This window comes from Scyliorhinus torazame, chromosome 5 (assembly GCF_047496885.1).
Source record: "Scyliorhinus torazame isolate Kashiwa2021f chromosome 5, sScyTor2.1, whole genome shotgun sequence".
NCBI lineage: Eukaryota > Metazoa > Chordata > Chondrichthyes > Carcharhiniformes > Scyliorhinidae > Scyliorhinus > Scyliorhinus torazame.
The window spans coordinates 110,858,405-110,877,915 of record NC_092711.1 but is presented as its reverse complement, the minus strand read 5'-3'; the positions used below and the strand labels follow the sequence as shown (position 1 = coordinate 110,877,915).

At 51.0% G+C, this 19,511-nt stretch overlaps 1 protein-coding gene across 1 annotated transcript in view; it reads left to right on the top strand.

Annotated features, from left to right (window-relative positions):
* LOC140421650 (uncharacterized) overlaps positions 1-15,034 on the top strand; it is a 58,890-nt gene extending 43,856 nt beyond the window's left edge. Inside the window, exon 3 of the transcript XR_011946968.1 lies at positions 13,630-15,034. The gene's annotated coding sequence lies outside the window, so the exon portion shown is untranslated. The remainder of the gene's footprint in view (positions 1-13,629) is intronic.
* Positions 15,035-19,511: the final 4,477 nt, after the last annotated feature.

Sequence of the window (19,511 nt, the reverse complement as noted above, 5' to 3'; positions counted from 1 at the left end):
GAGGACGTCGCGGCCCCACGGCAACGGAGGCACCCGAGGGTGCCCCGTGTGTACCGGCCCAGGCAGTCATACCAGGACCTCACGGACCGGGAATGCAGGAGGAGACTCCGGATGAGCCGGGAAACCGTGGCACACATCTGCCACCTGCTGGCACACCTGTCACCGCGTGGCACTGGCGGGGGACACCCTCTCCCCGTGTCCGTCAAGGTTACGGTGGCCCTGAACTTTTATGCAACGGGGTCATTCCAGGCACCGAGTGGGGACCTGTCCGGCATATCGCACACATCGGTGCACCGGTGCATCCGGGCAGTGACAGATGCCCTATATGCCATGGTGCACCGCTACATCCGCTTCCCCGTGGACCGGGCCAGCCAAGATGCCCGGGCCGTGGGCTTCTCTGCCATGGCCGGGTTCCCCATGGTCCAGGGCGCGATCGATGGGATGCACGTCGCCGTGTGGCCACCTGCAGATAACAGGGCCGTGTTCACTAATAGGAAGGGGACCTATTCGATGAACGTACAGGTGGTCTGCGACCACCGCATGATGATCCTGCACGTCTGCGCCCGTCACCCAGGCAGTGTACACGACTCATTCGTGTTGTCGCGGTCATCCATCCCCGGCATGTACGAGGGACGCCATCCCCGGCTGAGGGGCTGGTTGCTGGGCGACAGGGGCTACCCATTGCGATCGTGGCTGATGACGCCTATACGGAGGCTACGCAATGAGGCGGAAAACCGCTACAATGATGCCCATGTAGCGACAAGGGGAGTGATAGAGAGGTGCTTTGGCGTGCTGAAGATGCGTTTCAGGTGCCTGGACCTCTCTGGGGGCGCCCTCCAGTATCGGTCAGATAGGGTCGGCCGCATTATTGTGGTGTGCTGCCTCCTGCACAACATAGCCCAACAGAGGGGCGATGTGCCGCAGGCAGAGGAGGGCGGAGTGGAGGAGCAGCAGGAAGAGGCGCAGTCCTCCCCAGATGAGGGGGATGGGGGTAATGGTCAGGGCAGACGGGGTAGACACAGGCGGGTGGCTGTCCACCGTTACCGGCTGGCCCAGCGGGCACGGGACAGACTGATAGACGCCCGCTTCACTGACTAGATGGGCGTGGGAATTGGGTAGTATGGCCACAGACCGCACACCATGGCAACAGCCGACCACCCACACCCCCCACCCATCCACCCACCCGCACCCTCACCCCCCTCCCCAACCCCACCCACATGCACACCACCCCCCCCCCCATTGCCGATCCACCTGCGGCACAACGGGCCGGGCTCACACAGTTGCGGGTGGACGCGTGTCTATCGCAGGCCATGGAGGATGATGACAACCCGCCCTGCGGTGAGCTCCTGGCTCTACATCGTTGGACTATGTCTGACCCATGGCCACAGTACCACCATCCACCCGGACCATCCCTGCATGCGGCTGTGACACTGCAGCGCACGGTCCCGTCCTCTGCCCGGGGGATGTTGATGGCGGCCCAGGGGGAAGTGGTCAGACTCACCTGGGGCTGAGGTAAGACCACCCCTCACACACACACTTGCGCTCAACGTAAATGACACCCCCGCACACTTTGGACAGAGCACAAAGGCAGCTTCTGTAGGTGTAACATTGACTTTAATAACCAAAGGAGTTCATGCACGTGCCCTAGCCCCTAAAACTCATCTGTGTCCTGCAACCGTGCCAACTTACTCAGTGTCTAATTGTTTGGCCTTACGGGCCCTTTGACTACGTCTACGTGGTTCCCCAGATGGTACAGCAGAACTGGAGGTGGACTCCTGTAATTCCTGTCCTCTGACACTGGATCCCTTTGGCGGCCGTTTCCTGGGGCGTCCTGGCCTAGATGGGCCAGGCTGCGGTCCGGGCGACTGGGATGGCGAGCTGCCAGCCTGTCTTGCCCGTTGCACACCCGATGCACCTGGGACGGAAGGGGGGGGGGGGGGGAGTCCGAGGTGTCGCGGTGTACCGGGACCTCCCCGACAGAGGGAGCCGGGACGGACCACACCACCTCCTCCTCCCTCGGGGTGCCCGATGGCCCCCAGACCTCTACATGGGTGGGGGATGCGAACGGACTGGCCATCCGACGCCCCCCCCGACATCTGGCGCTGCCAGTCCTGGAGGCCCGTGCTGGTATCGACAGGGGTCTGCAGGTTTGCAGCCATGGAGCCCAGGGGGTTGGCAAACCCTGTCTGTGACAGTGCGACGCCGGCTCGCACATGGCCACTGGCGCCGATGCCCTCAGCGATGGCCTGCTGAGACTGGGCCATGGCCTGCAGAGACTGGGCCATGGCCTGCAGAGACTGGGCCATGGCCTGCAGAGACTGGGCCATGGCCTGCAGAGACTGGGCCATGGCCTGTTGAGACTGGGCTATGGCATTGAGCGCCTCTGCCATCTGGCGCTGGCACTGGCTCATGGCCTCCTGTGAGAGGGCAGCCATTTCCTGGGCCACAGACGCCGCCTGCACGGAAAGCCTCAGGCCTCGCAAACCGTTCCCCATGTCTGACACCGTCGCACCCATTGCCTCCACCGCGGACGCCACCCGTGCGGTATCGGCCTGGGTGGCACGCATAACCGGCACCACTCCCAGCTCCTGGACGCGGGTGGACTCCTCCACCAGCGACCGCAGCCGCCGCAAGCCGCCCGTCACCCTCTTCGCTCGTCTCCGGGTCGGTGGTTGCATCAGATCTATGTGTGGGTGTGGTAACTCCAGGAACCCGGGATCCATCTGGGCGGCAGATGTTCGCTTGGGCTGGGCTGCCCTCCGACCGCCCGGCCCCTCTGCTGCTCCTACCTCCACCTGCTGTACCGGGACGGCTGTGTTGTGCGCACCAGTGAGTGTACCAGACGCCTCATCACTAAAGTGCCCAACCGTGGTGAGTGTTTCTGCAATGGTGGAGGGTGTTGGTGACAGCAGTGGCGTTGTGTCGTGCTCTTCGTCCCACTCTGAGTCCATGGCACTTTGGGGTGGGGGTTCGTCTCCACCCATCCACTCTGAGTCACTGTCCGGTATTTCGTCTTCCTGGGTAGTGCTGTCCCGGGTACTGCTGTCCCGGGTAGTGGTGTCCCGGGCAGTGGTGTCCCGGGCAGTGGTGTCCCGGGCAGTAGTGTCCTGGGTAGTGGTGTCCTGGCTCGGATGTGACGGGGGCCTGTGGCTGCCCCCCTCGTCGCTGGGTGGTCGCTCCCGCACGTGACGGGGGTGTTGTCTCCCTGTTGCTCCAGGTCTTTCCGTCTCCCGTGGTGTGCGAGGGGCATCCTGCGGGCGTCGCATGCTGGAGGGTGCGGGTCTCTCCGTCTCCCGTGGCCTCCGAGGGGCATCCTGCGGGCGTCGCATGCTGGAGGGTGCGGGTCTCTCCGTCTCCCGTGGTCTCCGAGGGGCATCCTGAGGGTGGCCTGCATCTGCGGGGATGGGTGCCTGGACGTTTGGTCCTGCGATACACAATGAAGCATGCATGGTTAGACATCAGGCAGTGATCAGGTGATACGGGGAGGGGGATATAGGGGAGGGGTGATATGGGGACGGGCTGTCGATGGCTCACTTGCTAGTACGCCCCCGACCTCTGCATCAGCAACCTCCCGGTCCTCAGGTCCGCCAGCCAGTTCCAGGGCCCTTTCCTGGTGTTCGGTCAGTGGCATCTCATCAGCGGGCCCTCCTCCAGTCCTCACATGCTCCCTATTGTTGTGTGCGCGCTTCTCCTGTGGGGGGGGGGGGGGGTGGCAGGGGTAAAAGGCAACACTGTTAGGCAGGTATATGAATGCACGCCATCGGTTGCGCGTGCATTGCAGAGGTTAAGGTTAGGGCTGGATTCACTTGGGGATATGGGGGATATGGGGGAGGGGGGATATGGGAGAGGGGGGATATGGGGGAGGGGGGGATATGGGGGAGGGGGGGATATGGGGGAGGGGGGGATATGGGGGAGGGGGGATATGGGGGAGGGGGGATATGGGGGAGGTGGGATATGGGGGAGGGGGGATATGGGGGAGGGGGGATATGGGGAGGGGGAATATGGGGGAGGGGGAATATGGGGAGGGGGGATATGGGGAGGGGGGATATGGGGAGGGGGGATATGGGGGAGGGGGGATATGGGGGAGGGGGATATGGGGGAGGGGGATATGGGGGAGGGGGGATATGGGGGAGGGGGGATATGGGGGAGGGGGGATATGGGGAGGGGGGATATGGGGGAGGGGGGATATGGGGGAGGGGGGATATGGGGGAGGGGGGATATGGGGGAGGGGGGATATGGGGGAGGGGGATATGGGGGAGGGGGGGAAATGGGGGAGGGGGATATGGGGGAGGGGGGATATGGGGGAGGGGGGATATGGGGGAGGGGGGATATGGGGGAGGGGGGATATGGGGGATATGGGGGAGGGGGATATGGGGGAGGGGGGATATGGGGGAGGGGGGATATGGGGGAGGGGGGGATATGGGGGAGGGGGGGATATGGGGGAGGGGGGGATATGGGGGAGGGGGGATATGGGTTGGGGGGATATGGGGGAGGGGGGATATGGGGGCTATGGGGGAGGGGGATATGGGGAGGCTCACCCTGCCTGCTCTGACGAGGTCGTTCACCTTCTTGTGGCACTGGGTGCCTGTCCGTGGTGTCAGGGCCACAGCGGTGACAGCCTCTGCCACTTCCCTCCACAGACGCTGGCTGTGGCGTGGGGCAACTCTGCGGCCGTGCCCGGGATACAGGGCGTCCCTCCTCTGCTCCACCGCATCCAGGAGCGCCTCCACATCGCGTGACTCGAAACTCGGGGGGAGCAGCGCGGCCTTATGAGCCGTCACGCCGTGCGGCGCGTATGACGCTGCACGGCGTGAACCACTGCGCAAGCGCGGATCCCGTTACGTCGCTGCTAGCCCATTTCGAGCCGGAGACTATCGACCCATTTTTCCGACGTGACGCAAGTCGGATTTGCGCCGATCGGCGGACTTTCCGCCGATAACGGAGAATTTCGCCCCTGGTTTCAGGGTTTGTAACAGAGAGAACAGGCCTGTGCTGTGTGTGTCACCCAGCAAGCTGCTGTGGAAGCTTTGTTACTGAGAGCCAGAGAGAGCTCGTTCTATTCACAGTCAATGAATTTCTGACATTTTATCTTAGATTTTACAGTGTAGAAGGAGGCCATTTGGCCCATCGGGTCTGCACCGGCTATTGGAAAGAGCAACCTACCCAAGTTCAACACCTCCACTCTATCCCCATAACCCAGTAACCCCACCCATCACGACGGGCAATTTTGGACACTAAGGGCAATTTATCACGGCCAATCCACCTAACCTGTGCATCTTTGGACTGTGGGAGGAAACCGGAGCACCCGGAGGAAACCCACGCTGACACGGGGAGAATGTGTAGACTCCGTACAGACAGTGACCCAAGCCGGGAATCGAACCTGGGACCCTGGAGCTGTGAAGCAATTGTGCTATCCACAATGCTACCGTGCTGCCCCCTTATCATATTAGAAATAAGCAGAAAACCTAAATTCTAAAGTTAATCTCAGCGGCCGTGACAACTATCATCGATTGTTGGAAAAACCCATCTGGTTCACTCATGCCCTTTAGGGAGGGAAATCTGCCGCCTTTACCTGGTCTGGCCTCCATGTGACTCCAGACCCACAGTAATATGTTTGACTCTAGTGCCGAGCAGGCCACTCAGTTGAAGGGAAATTAGGGATGGGTAACAAATCCCGACCTTTCCAGTGACGTCCACATCCCATAAAATAATCCAAAATAAATCCTCACCCCCTTCAGCTCCCCCGACATGCTTCACTCCACCATTGGCAGAGGCACTTTCACCTACCGAGGTCCTGATTGAGCTGCTGTCTTTCCCCATTCTTGTTCAGTTTTTCAATATTTATATATTTAAATCTCGATTGAAACATAGTCTTGTTGTGACGCTGAGATCCAGAGGATTTTAAATCTGTTAAAGTCAATCCCCATCGAGTACACAGGACTCAACTGGTCCGAACTTTTTATGTCATAAATAAACCAAGATCTTACAAGATGTTTATCGGGGAGTTGTTTTTCTCTGAGACCAGGGATGGTCAAACTCTGTCCCAAAGTTCAGATATGGGCCTTGAGCCTGGGCTATGGGGCCCAAGTACATGGAGCATTATTCCTGGATGTCCTTTATCCCTGAATTTAATCACATCCCAATTGGGGGCCATGCCGTCAGCTGACTGTACTCTAAGCTCTGGAATTTCATCCCTAAACCTCTACTTTTCCACTTCATTTTCCACCTTTAAAACTCTCCTTATAACAAAACTCTCTGAACAAGACTTTGGTCATCTGACCCAATGTGTCCTCATATTCCTGTGAAACTGCTTGGCACATTTAATAATGTTTAAAATCGTGATGTAAGTATAAGGTGTCATCGTTCAGTCAGACCTAATCTGATCACTGAGTGAGTGAGTTATTTGTTAGAATGAGAGTGAAGGAGTGGGATTGATTCACAGCCTGAGTCACCAGTTTAAGGACAGGAGGAGAGAGAATCTGGAGAGGAGAAAAGAATCAGGAGGAGACTGGAGACTGAATCTGGAACAATGAGCAGAGAGGGGGAGGGGAGTGTGTTGGACTGAGATTCATAGATTTGGGAGAATGCACCATAGAAACTGGAATGGTCTGTTCTGAATTTCTATCCTGCATTTACACTGAAAACCTCCTTTTACTGGGAGTTAGAGGGAGAGGATTTGCAGACAGAAAATTCAACGTCACAATCTTGACAAGATCTTTCAGAATGACTTATTCCATGTGTCTGATTATGAAAGGAGAATGATTGATCTTTCTGTGGGGAAAGTTTTAAAATAATTTTGACTGAGAAAGCCTGAGACACACTGACACAAGGGCCAGCAGTGCATCTCGGATTCAAACATGAGGTGTGCAAACGGGTCTGGTTTAGTGTCAGACGTTACTAGGGAGAGGAATGGAGCTGGTAGCTCGGGAATGAAAACAATGAATTTGATTTTCCCAATATTTAATTGGAGGAAACGTCTGCTGATCCACCACTGGATATCAGACAAACAGGCTGAGAATTTAACAAAGGTGGAGAAGTGGAGAGAGGTGGTGGTAGAGCTGGGAGAGGAGAGGGGTGCTGGAGATGGGGCAGTAATTTGTAAGGATGGTGGAGTCAAGGGTTTGCTTTTTGACAAGGGTCGAATGACAGCAGAAGGGGAGGGACAGTACCTGATAGAGAAAAGATTCAACTAAGTCAGTGAACATGGGGAAGTTGGGTGATCTGTTTTGTGGGAATAGGCTCGATGGAGCAGGAGCTGGATCTCATGGACAAGATGAGCTCTGAGAGGGCATGAGAGAAGATGGTAGAGAAGATAGAGAAAGATGCAGTTCTGTGGAAAGATCATTTAGATCCGAAGATTAACTCTGATTCTCCTCCACATTGCTGGAGGATATGCTGATGACAGGGGGACTGGAGAAGGGGGTAGTGTCAGCGGTCTACGGAGCTCTTTTGGAAGAGGAGAAGGCATCACTGGAAGGGATCAAAGGAAAATGAGAGGAAGAGTTGGGAGAGGATATGGAGGAGGGGTTCTGGTGTGAGGTGCAGCGGAGAGTGAATGCCTCTACCTTGTGTGCAAGGTTGGAGCTGATACAGCTGAAATGAAAATGAAAAAAAAAGAAAAATGAAATGAAAATCGCTTATTGTCACAAGTAGGCTTCAAATGAAGTTACTGTGAAAAGCCCCTAGTCGCCACATTCCGGCGCCTGTTCGGGAGGCTGGTATGGTGGTATACAGAGCACACCTCGCGAGGGCAAGGATGAGCCGATTCTTTGAAGGAGTCGAAGATGTGTGTGAACGCTGCGGGGGGGAGGGGGGGTCCAGGTCGCCATATTTGGGGTAGGAGACCATATTTGGGGTGTTGGACCGGCCAGGGTTGGAAACGGGTGCGGAGGCACATGTTGTAGCCTTCGCCTCGTTGATCACCCGAAGACGGAACCTGATGGGTTGGAGAGCAACCTCTCCACCCTGGCGCGACGGGGGGATCTGTTGGAATTTTTGACTCTTGAGAAGGTTAAGTTTGAACTGAGGGGAAGGACATAGAGGTTCGACAATTCATGGACATTATTCATTATGCACTTTCATGAACTGGATAACATCGAACATTAGTTTGGGAGGGGGGGCGATAATGGGGGTGAATGGGGGATTCCTGATTCCTTTTTGTCAGTTGTTTATGTGAACATGTGGGCGAATGTTTTGGGTTTGGTGGGAGGATGGGATTGTTGTTATTGATATGGGGATTGACATATTTGTTACTGATTATTGTTTATTGTTGGTGGGTGTAAATTTGGGAGAAAATGATTCTCTCTTCACAGATGCTGCCAGATCTGCTGAGTTTATCCAGAATTTTCTGTTTTATCTCAGATTTCAAGAACCCGCAGTATTTTGCTTTTATTAAATTAGCTCTTGAGCTGATAAATGGTGTTAATGAGCACAAAATAGAAGTTTTACTGCTTTATAAAGCTCTGATAGCCACAATTTGAGTATTGCATCCATTTTTGGTCACCACTCTTCAGGAAGAATGTGAAGGTCCTTGAGAAGGTGCAGAAGAGATTTTGCAGAATGGTTCCGGCAGAGGTGGTTGAGGAGATTTAATTCAGATGTAGAAGATTCTGATGGGTTTAGGTAAAATAGACAAAGAAAATCTGTTCCCATTCACTGGTTGCACAAGAACTCGGGGACATATTCAGGTTTTGTAAAAGATATGGGAGATGTGAAGGGGACCGATTTTGCAGTCAATGGTAATGACTCTAAAGTTGTGGCTCAGGGGAGGGCAGAAATGGAAACGATGAATATTTTCAAAAGGCAATTGGATAAATATTTAATGGAAATAAACCTGCGAGGATCGAGGGATGGAACAGGGGAATGGGACTGACTGGACTGCTCTTGCGAACTAGCATAGACTCAGTGGGCCGAATAGCCTCCGCTGTGCCACAATGACTATGACTATTTTCTGTAATCACATCGTATAATTTAACTTTGGGATTCAGCAGCGGCACAGTGGTTAGCACTGCTGCCTCACAGCATCAGGGACCCGGGTTCAATTCTAGCCTTTGTTGGAGTTTATACATTCTCCCCTTGTCTGCATGGTGCTCCGGTTTCCCCACCGTCCAAAGATGTGCAGGTTAGTGGATTGGCTATGCTAAATTGCCTCGTAATGTCCAAGGATGTGTAGTTCAAGTTCTGGGTTATGCGTATTGGGTGGGGTGGATGGAGGAAGCATAAATGGGTAGAGTGCTCATTTTGAAGGGTTGGTGCTGGATGCCCCCCCCCTGCACTGTAGGGATTCTTTGATCACTCAAGGAAATCTGTGCTCTGCACTCCCTCTGAGGCCATTCTATTCTCCCAAGGTTTGTTGCCCAGAGTTGAGTTTTCAAGGTGTGGTCGAACCAGGGTTTCTGAATCTCGGGGTTTTTCCAGTCACACTGGGACCTGAAATCTTCCCTCACAGACAGAACAGACAAACATTTTACCTTGCACACTCAGATGCTGCTGTATCAGGTTCTGATGTATCGCTGACTCTGTCAGATCACAATGTGATATTTGGTTTGAGTTTCCCATCGATCAATGCTCCACTTTTAACTTCCTGAAAAAGAAAGTTACAAAGACCTTCAACTGTTTGTCTAAGATATAAATTGAGGTGACATAAAATTTGTCTTGGTTTGAGTTTGCTGTGTGTAAATCCTCCCCTTCTAACCCCCTGTAAAAGGAGTTTCCAGAATCCATCACTGTCAGTTACAACATTCTCTCCCCCTGCTGACAGGCCAGGGAGCACTGCGCATGCGCCATGCTGCAATATGGCTGCCGTTATTCTGGGCCTGTGGCGCACAGCAGCCCAACAACGTCCTTTGCAAACACAGGATCAGGAGCTTCTTATTCGGGGTTTGAGGCATTCATGCTGTGTTTATAAAGCCCCCTTCCCTGCCACTCCGCTGTCTCTGCCCCCACACCTCGCGACCCCGTGACTCAGTTCATCGGATCATTTTTCCCCTCGCCGCCCAAGTCCAGGCACGTGCCGCACTGCGCATGCCCCATTCAGAGGCCGCACTGCGCATGCTCTCGTCAGAGACTGCGCATTCTCCACTTACAGCTTGGTGGTGCGCCTGCGCAGGAAGCTCCTGCGGGCTGAAGAGGACACAGTCTTCCACGCGGAGAATGCTGGGTCTTTATCCACCATTAAAATGCAATATTGATCAATCGAATTTGTTGCTTTGTGATCCGATTTCAATTGGAGCCACGTGCCAAGATGTCACATTATTAAATTAATTGATACAGCAACCAAAGTGCATATGAAGTATCTGAATGATACTAAATGGGCGGCACGGTGACATAGTGGCTAGCACTGCTGCTTCACAGCGCCAGAGACCCGGGTTCAATTCCGGCCTCGGATAACTGTGGGAAGATTGCAGTTTCTCCCCGTGTCTGTGTGGATTTCCTCCCACAGTCCGAAGATGTGCAGGTTAGGTGGATTGGCCGCGATATATTGGTGTACAAAAGATTAGGTGGGTCATTGGGATAGGGTGAAGGCATGGGATTAACTGGGGTGCTCTTTCCAAGGGCTGGTGCAGGCTCGAATGGCCTCCTGCTGCACTGTAGATTCTATGATTATTCCTCCAGTGTGACTGAGCTGTTATGTCAGCAAATAGGATGACCGAGTTAATTCATTTCCACATTCGCCTGGAGGCACATTCACCTTGGACCCAAGATGGCGCCGGAGCGTGGCGACTCTCTGTGAGCTCTACCAAATAGATCCCCTTTTTACATCTCTTATAATCGTACTAATCTTTTAAAACTAATTGAACACGAACATTAACACTAACCTTTACTCCTGTATGCTTCACCCGATGCCGGTGTCTATGTATTTACATTGTGGACCTTGTGTTGCCCTTTTATGTATTTTCTTTCTATTTTCTTTTCTTTAATGTACTAAATGATCGGTTTGAGCTGCTCTTAGAAAAATACTTTTCACTGTTCCTCAGTACACGTGAAAATAAACAAATCCAAATCCAAAGAATTTTGTGGTGGGATTTTACACCTGTGATTGAAGCTCAGTCAGTGAATTTAAACCCTTCTACTAATGAGTTCCACATTCTTAGCACTGTTCAGTCTAAGAAAAGCCAAAAAATACTACAGATGATGGAAATCTGAATTAACAACAAAAATAATAATCTAATAATAATCTTTATTAGAGTCACAAGTAGGCTTACATTAACACTGCAATGAAGTTACTGTGAAAAGCCCCGAGTCGCCACATTCCGGCACCTGTTTGGAAACACTGGGGGAGAATTTAGAATGTCCAGTTTACCTAACAAGCATGTCCTTCAGGACATGTGGGAGGAAACTGGAGCACTCGGAGGAAACTCACGCAGATACGGGGAGAACGAGCAGACTCCGCACAGACAGTGACCCAAGCCAGAATCGAAATACTCACAGATCTGGTAGTGTCTGTGGAGAGAGTGACATGGTTTACATTTCATGTCTAAGATCTTTCATCAGAACTACACTGCATCAGCACAGATCTGAACGGTCAACTGTTTCTCAATCCCCAGATGTTGCCAGATATGCTGGGTATTTCTAGTATTTTCTATTTTAATGTCTAGTGGGCTAAACAGCTGGCTTGTGATGCAGAGCGAGGCCAGCAGCGCGTGTTCAATTCCCGTACCGGCCTCCCCGAACAGGCGCCGGAATGTGGCGACTCAGGGCTTTTCACAGTAACTTCTTTGAAGCCTACTTGTGACAACAAGCAATTATTATTATTATTAGTTAAAGAGAATTGCTCCTTAGATGCATTACTAAGTTATATTTATTTTTATCCTTATACAAGTGACAACATCTTCCAGTTGTCTACCCTGTAAAACACTTCTATACGGTTATATTGCTCAATCATTCACTTTTCCAAAGGAAACGTCCCTAGCCTGCTCAATCTATCATGATGGGTATAACCTGTCAGTATAGAATTGCTCCAGTAAAACTTTCTTGCATCCTTTCCAGTGCTTCTAAATACACTTTATAATAAGGAGATCTGAGCTAATTAGAGCAGCAAACTCGCCATTGTCCCCAAACGCCTGCAAGTTGTAGTGCTTAAGTTTTTCCCCCCATTAGCTGAATATAAGATGGAATGAGCAGGTTCCACAAGCTGATCTCTAACATTATGGGGCATCTACAATGGTGTGTCCTTTCCCTACAGTGAAACAGTGGGATGTTTTACTCATAATCTGTCAATTATGACATGAAAAATAGCGTTTCTGAGAACAACAGGTTTTCAATGAAGTGGCTCGAGGTCAGATTATGTTTTAAACATATTTTCTGAGCAGTGATAGGCTGTACTTGTAATTTATGTGTACTTTTACTTACAGTTCAGTCCAGCTTGCTCAGATTTCATGCTCTCATAATTGTCCTTCACGTTCATAAATTCCCAAGTTCATAATACGAGCCTTGGACGCACTCTTCTCTCCCTCAAACTGAATGTAAAATTCGAACATGTATGATCGTGTCCACCTAGGGCTGCCTTCACCATGAAGTTACTAATTAATCCAATCTCATTGCACAATACCAAGTCTAGTACCTCCCTTTGGGTGGTTCCAGAAATCAGAACACAAAGAGCAGCAAAAGATGTTTGTAGTTGGACTCGGCACACAAAGTAAGTTTGTTCAGTCAACAACTTAATATAATGGGTTTACAGATGACAATTAACATAGTAACTCTGTCAAAAATGTTGAATACTAATAGAGCAAAATACTGCGGCTGTTGAAATCTGAAATAAACACACATGTCCATCCGAGGCCAGCTGCAATGCTCCAGTGATGCCCAATGTAAACTGGAAGAACAGCAACTCTTCTTCCTCTTAGACACTTTACAGCCTCCCCCATCTGCCCTTCGCTGTTCAGTTGCTTCCATTTCATATTCGGCTGTCTCACCATTTTTCCACCGTTAATACTCTTCATTCCTTAATGACCCTTTGTCTTATGTCGATGACAAATTTGTCCATGCGGCACGGTGACACAGAGGTTAGCACTGTTGCCTCACAGCACCTGGGACCCAGGTTCAATTTGGCCTTGGGAGTTTGCACATTCTCCCTGTGTCTGCATGGTTTTTCTCCGGTTTCTTCTCACAGTCTAAAGATGTACAGGTTTGGTGGATTGGCTGTGCTAAATTGCCTCTTAGTGTCCAAAGGTGTGCAGGTTAGGTGGCGTTACGGGGATTGGGTGTGATAGTGGGCCTAGGTAGGGAGTGGGAGCTCCTTCAGAGGATCGGTGCAGCCTTGATGAGCCGAATGGCCTCCATCTGGGGATTCCATATCTGTTGGTGGATTGGCCATGCTAAATTGCCCCAGGGTGTCCAAAGATGTGCAGGTTAGGTTTAGTTACGGGGTTTCAGGGATAGGGCGGGAGCCTGGTTAGGGTGCTCTTTCAAAGGATCAGTGCAGACTCAATGGGCTGAATGGCCTCATTATGCATTGTAGGTATTCTATTCTATTCTTGTCTATTCTACCTGGTCTTCTATTCTGCCCACCTCCTGTGCCACTTTCCAACTATATAATCCATCTATCTGTCCACTCCTACCCTACCCTCCTATACTGCAGTGAATGATCATTTAAATGAGTGTACTGGTAAACTTTGTTTCTCTCCACAGATGTTGGCAGACCAGCTAAATCTATCCAGCAATATCTGATTTCATGCTAACAGTAATGTTGCTCATAAAGACAGACGCCAGCAATATGGTAATTGAAGCAGAGGAAACGGCAGAGATGGTTACAAATCACTTGTTCTCGGTCTTCCTGTGGAGGCAAAGCAGAAAGAGAGATGAGGAAAGGTGGTTCTGTGCGGATCTGCTGACAACCGCCTTTCTTTTTCACTGACGGGATTTGACCAACGGAATTGTTCACATCTTGTTCAAGGAAGGATCAAATAAAATTGGCACCTCCATTTCAAATCTGTTGTGAAGTAACATTCTCTCATTTGATTTGAAAGCTGACTGTTGTGAAGCTGCAACCGAGCACACTGGGCTTTGTGCCGCTCTTTCTGTGGTGTCCTGGTCATCACATTCGCCGATTGAAAACCGGACAGAAACATTATCAAATCTTTCACATTAACCGTGAGACAAGTTAGAATGATTTAAGTTTGTTGCAGGATGTTATCGGGATCTCGGGTGCTGCAGCCAATTCTATTTACTTTTACCCCGGCCTCAAAATGCATTCAGCAACATCAGAAATGCTGAATTGTCCTGAAGCAATGAGATGGCAAATATGTCCGCATTTTGACAAAGTTCACATATTAGCGGTTCGTCAGTCCACAACAGAATTGAATTGGTTTACAGCTTTAATTATCATCTGAAACATGCGCATAAAGACAGTTGCAAGCGATTCTGTGACTGAATTAGAGGAAATGGCAGAGATTTAATAGAGCCATCTTTTAAAAAATCTGTCTTCATGATAACGAAATAGGAAAAAACACTCGGGGACTTGAGAAAAACGAGGCTCGGTACAGATCCTGTGGCGTCCCTCTTTCTTCAACATGAACGGGATGAAGGCGCCAGAATGTTTCACACACAGAACAAAAAGGAATCAAATATAATGAAAATATCATTCTCAAATCTCTACCTGTAAACCTATCCCATTTCATTTCAATGCTGACTGTGCTCAATCCCAAATGAGCACAATGAAGAAGATTGCTTATTGTCACAAGCAGGCTTCAATGAAGTTACTGTGAAAAGTCCCTAGTCACCACATTTCAGCGCCTGTTCGGGGAGGCTGATATGGGAATCGAACCATGCTGCTGGCCTGCCTTGGTCTGCTTTAAAAGCCAGCGATTTAGCCCAGTGTGCTAACCAGCCCCAATAGGGTTTGCATTTCCCAGTGACTCGAAACTTTGTCACAATGAAGCTCAGAGAATTGTGCTGGGTCTCAGGATTACTCAATCAGTGACAATACCACTACACCATCACCTCCCCAGTCAAGCGCTTTGCAGAGCTCGTCCGGGATATGAACACGGGACCTCTTGCATTTTGGAAACCCCTAAGCGAAAATCATACCCCACGGTTTCCATGGTATCTTCATGGAGCCAGTGTCTTTGCGAGTTTCCTCTTTAGACAATCAGGTGAAGCTTCGTCCTCACGCAGAACACGTGTATGGTTTCTCCCCTTAGTGAATGGTGTGTTTTTCACGCTGTAACTGGTTAAAGCTCTTTCCACAGTCAGTTCACTGGAACACTCTCACTAGGGTGTGTGTGTGTCTCGGTGCTTTTCCAGTCACACTGATGTTTGAAATATTTTCCCACAAACATTTTGATTCCACATTCATAGTCTGAGGATATTCTGGTCTTGATCAATTGAGTGACACTGTCAGATCTTAATGTGATATTTGGTTTCTGTTTCATGTCTGAAAACGCTTTCCTAATGCCATGTAAACGGAGTTGACGAAGGTCACATTATCAGCACAGGATAGAAATTCAGAAGTTATTTCCAGTTTTGGGGGAACATATTTTTCTCTCTTCTGTCCCCAAAGCTGTAAATCCCCGTCCCACACACTCTCCCTCCTCCCTGGGACTGAAATCCAAATAAAGTATGAGATCATTATTTCTGTACCTGTTACCAAATTTATATAATTAGAGATAAGAATATGCTTTATAAGTCACTTCATCCATGACTTGTGACAGACATTAATCTGAATCACCCTGACTGAGCAGACAGAATAACGTATGTTAACTTTGAGTCCAGAACTGACTTGTGTGCAGATTTGATGAGCAATCGCAAAGGTTGTTTCTCCAAATCTTCCAGGGTTTCCTTTGTTCTTCCTCTCCCTCTCGAACTAAGTTATACCGGATATCAGACTCAGGGTCCATTCTGGTTCTCTTCCTGCTGACTAAATAACTTCAATCAAATATGGAGAAGACTCAATCCACTGTTCAGTCCCTGCTCCAATCTCCATTCCTTTTTTAAAAAATATATTTTATTCAAAATTTTGTGGCCAAACATAACAGTACATAGTTTTTCTTTTGAACAACAACAAAGCAATATAAATAACCGTGGCCAATTTTAAACAAATAAATAAATAATATATAAACAAAAACAAAACTGAGTGGCAACTGCCTTGTCAAAAATAGTTACTCTCCAAAGATACCATCCAACAATCCAATATACATTACCTATAACAAGTGTCTATACATATACAATGACATCCCTGAGAGTCCGTCCGGTCCCCACCCCCCCCCCCCCCCCCCCTCTCCCCTGGGTTCCTGCCGTTGTCTTCTTCTTTTCCATTCCCTCTATCTTTCTGTGAGGTAGTCGACAAACGGTTGCCACCGCCTGGTGAACCCTTGAGCCGAACCCCTTAATACGAACTTGATCCATTCTAACTTTATAAACCCTGCCATGTCGTTTATCCAGGTCTCCACACCCGGGGGTTTGGCTTCCTTCCACATTAACACTATCCTGCGCCGGGCTACTAGGGACGCAAAGGCCAAAACATCAGCCTCTCGCGCCTCCTGCACTCCCGGCTCTTCTGCAACCCCGAATATAGCCAACCCCCAGCTTGGTTCGACCCGGACCCCCACCACCTTCGAAAGCACCTTTGCCACCCCCACCCAGAACCCTATCCGCCACTATGGTCTTTGCCTCAAACATTACCCGCTTCCCCACTAATATAGCCACCCCCCTGTTTTTTGCGTCTAGCCCTGAATGAAACACCTGCCCCACCCATCCTTTGCGAAGTCTGACCTGGTCTATCAGTTTCAGATGCGTCTCCTGCAGCATAACCACATCAGCCTTAAGTTTTTTTAGGTGTGCGAGTACCCGTGCCCTCTTAATCGGCCCGTTCAGCCCTCTCACATCTTTACCAAACCCCTTGCCGACCAGCCATCTCCTTTTGCCATCCAGCTCCTCTCCCGGTTCCCACGTAGCCGTATCTCCCCCCCAACGGCGCCCTCCCGCCCCGACCACCCCACCCCATACCAGCTCCCCCTTCTCCCCAGCAGCAGCAACCCAGTTACCCCCCCCCGCTAGATCCCTTTCTAGCGTAATTGCACCCCCCATGTTGCTCCCAGAATTCAGCAAACTCTGGCCGACCTCGGCTTCCCCCCATGACCTCGGCCCCCACTGTGCGAGGCCCCCTCCTTCCTGCTTCCCTGTTCCCGCCATGATTACCATAGCGCGGGAACAAAGCCCGCGCTTCCCATTTGGCCCCACCCCCAATGGCCGACGCCCCCAGCTCCCCATCCTCCCTCCCCCCCTCCCCCACGACATGGGGAAGAGAGAAAAGTTACAGGAAAATCATCTCTTCCCCCATTTCCCCCCCCCCTTCACCCCACCACTTTGTCCCAAACGTTCTTTTTCTAGCCCGCTTATTCCAGTTTCTCCTCGACAATAAATGTCCACGCCTCTTCTGCCGTTTCAAAGTAGTGGTGTTTCCCTTGATATGTGACCCACAGTCTTGCCGGCTGCAGCATTCCAAATTTAACCTTCCTTTTGTGCAGCACCGCCTTGGCCCGATTAAAGCTTGCCCTCCTTCCCGCCACCTCCGCACTCCAATCTTGATATACGCGGATCACCGCGTTCTCCCACCTACTGCTCCGGGTTTTCTTTGCCCATCTGAGGACCATCTCTCTGTCCTTATATCGGAGAAATCTCACCACTATGGCTCGAGGAATTTCTCCAGCCCTCGGTCTTCGCGCCATAACTCGATAAGCTCCCTCCACCTCCAACGGGCCCGTCGGGGCCTCCGATCCCATTAACGAGTGAAGCCTCGTGCTCACATATGCCCCGACGTCCGCCCCTTCTGCACCTTCGGGAAGACCAAGAATCCTTAAATTCTTCCTCCTCGCATTATTCTCCAGCACCTCCAGCCTTTCCACACACCTTTTGTGTTGTGCCTCGTGCATCTCTGTCTTCACCACCAGGCCCTGTATTTCGTCCTCATTCTCAGCAGCCTTTGCCTTCACGACCCGAAGCTCCTGCTCCTGGGTCTTTTGCTCCTCCTTTAGCCCTTCAATCGCCTGTAATATCGGGGCCAACAGCTCCTTCTTCATCTCCTTTTTAAGTTCTTCCACGCAGCGCCGCAGGAACTCTTGTTGGTCAGGGCCCCATATTAAACTGCCACCTTCCGACGCCATCTTGCTTTGTGCTTGCCTTCCTGGCCGCTGCTCTAGAGGATCCACCGCAATCCGGCCACTTTCCTCTCCTTTTTCCATCCGTGTCCAGGGGGGATTCCCTTCTGGTTTACCGCACTGTTTTTAGCCGTTAAAATTGCCGTTGGGGCTCCTATTAAGAGCCCAAAAGTCCGTTCCACCGGGAGCTGCCGAAACGTGCGACTTAGCTGGTCATCGCCGCACCCGGAAGTCCAATCTCCATTCCTGACATACCGACTCTACCCCTCTCCCTGGCAACAGTCTGAGACTTCGCCAGTCTCTTTGTAAACTTGGTTTCATACTTGATCCAATATGAGCTTCTGACCTCATAGAATTTACAGTGCAGAAGGAGGCCATTCCGCCCATCGAGTCTGCACTGGCCCTTGGAAAGAGCTCCCGAGCTAAGCCCACACCTCCAGCTTTACCCGTAACCACCCCCCCCCCAACCTTTTTAGATACTAAGGCAATTTACCATCGTCACCCCCCGATTCGACAATTTCATCACACACCTGGCTGCTCTCCCACATTCTACCTCTGTAAACTTAAAGCCATCCAAAGGTCTGCTACCCATGTCTTAATTCACAGCAAGTTCCTTTCCCCAGTGATCCCTGTGCTCCGAGACTTGCATTCGCTCCCAGTCAATTCTCACCCTTGTTTTCAAATCCCTCCATGGCCTCGTCTCTCCCTGTGTCTGTCATCTCCACAACCCCCTGAGATATCTGCACAGCTCTGATCCTGGACTCTTGCACACCCCCGATTCTAATTACTTCGCCATGGTTTTAAGTTCCCTCGGCCCCAAGCACTGAATTCCCTCCCTAAACCTCCCCGTCTCCACCTCACTTACCTCCTTTCAGACTCTTTAAAACTCATCTCTTTGTCCACGTTTTTGGTCAATTGTCCTGATATCTCCTTTTGTGTCTGGGTGTCTCACTTTGTTTTATAATGTTCCTGTGAAGTTGACTGGGATGATTTCTGATGTTAAAGGTGTTATATAAATAGAAGTTGTTGTTGTTGACTGTAACCCTGACCTCCTGTTTTACAATATCCCATTGGTTTCACAACAAACTCTATCTCTGATGTTTTGCCCCCTGCGGGTTTGCAGCCTCTATAAAGCCGGCGGCCGTTAACTCAGGCCTGTCACCGGGAGCAGGCCGCAGCTGTCCCCCGGCTCGATGCAAACCCGGGCCCGGAAACGTCTTATTGGGGTTTGGAGCCTTCACCGGGTTTCAGTGAAACCTCCCGGCCGAGTCCAGCATCGGCACTGCGCATGCTCCAGCTCACCAGGCCCTGGGAATGATTGACGGCAGCTATGGTCCAATAGGAAGAGAGGGGCGTAACTGGGAAACCGAGCGGAGCGGCTGGTCCTTCAACCAATCGGAGTGAATGAGGGGCGGG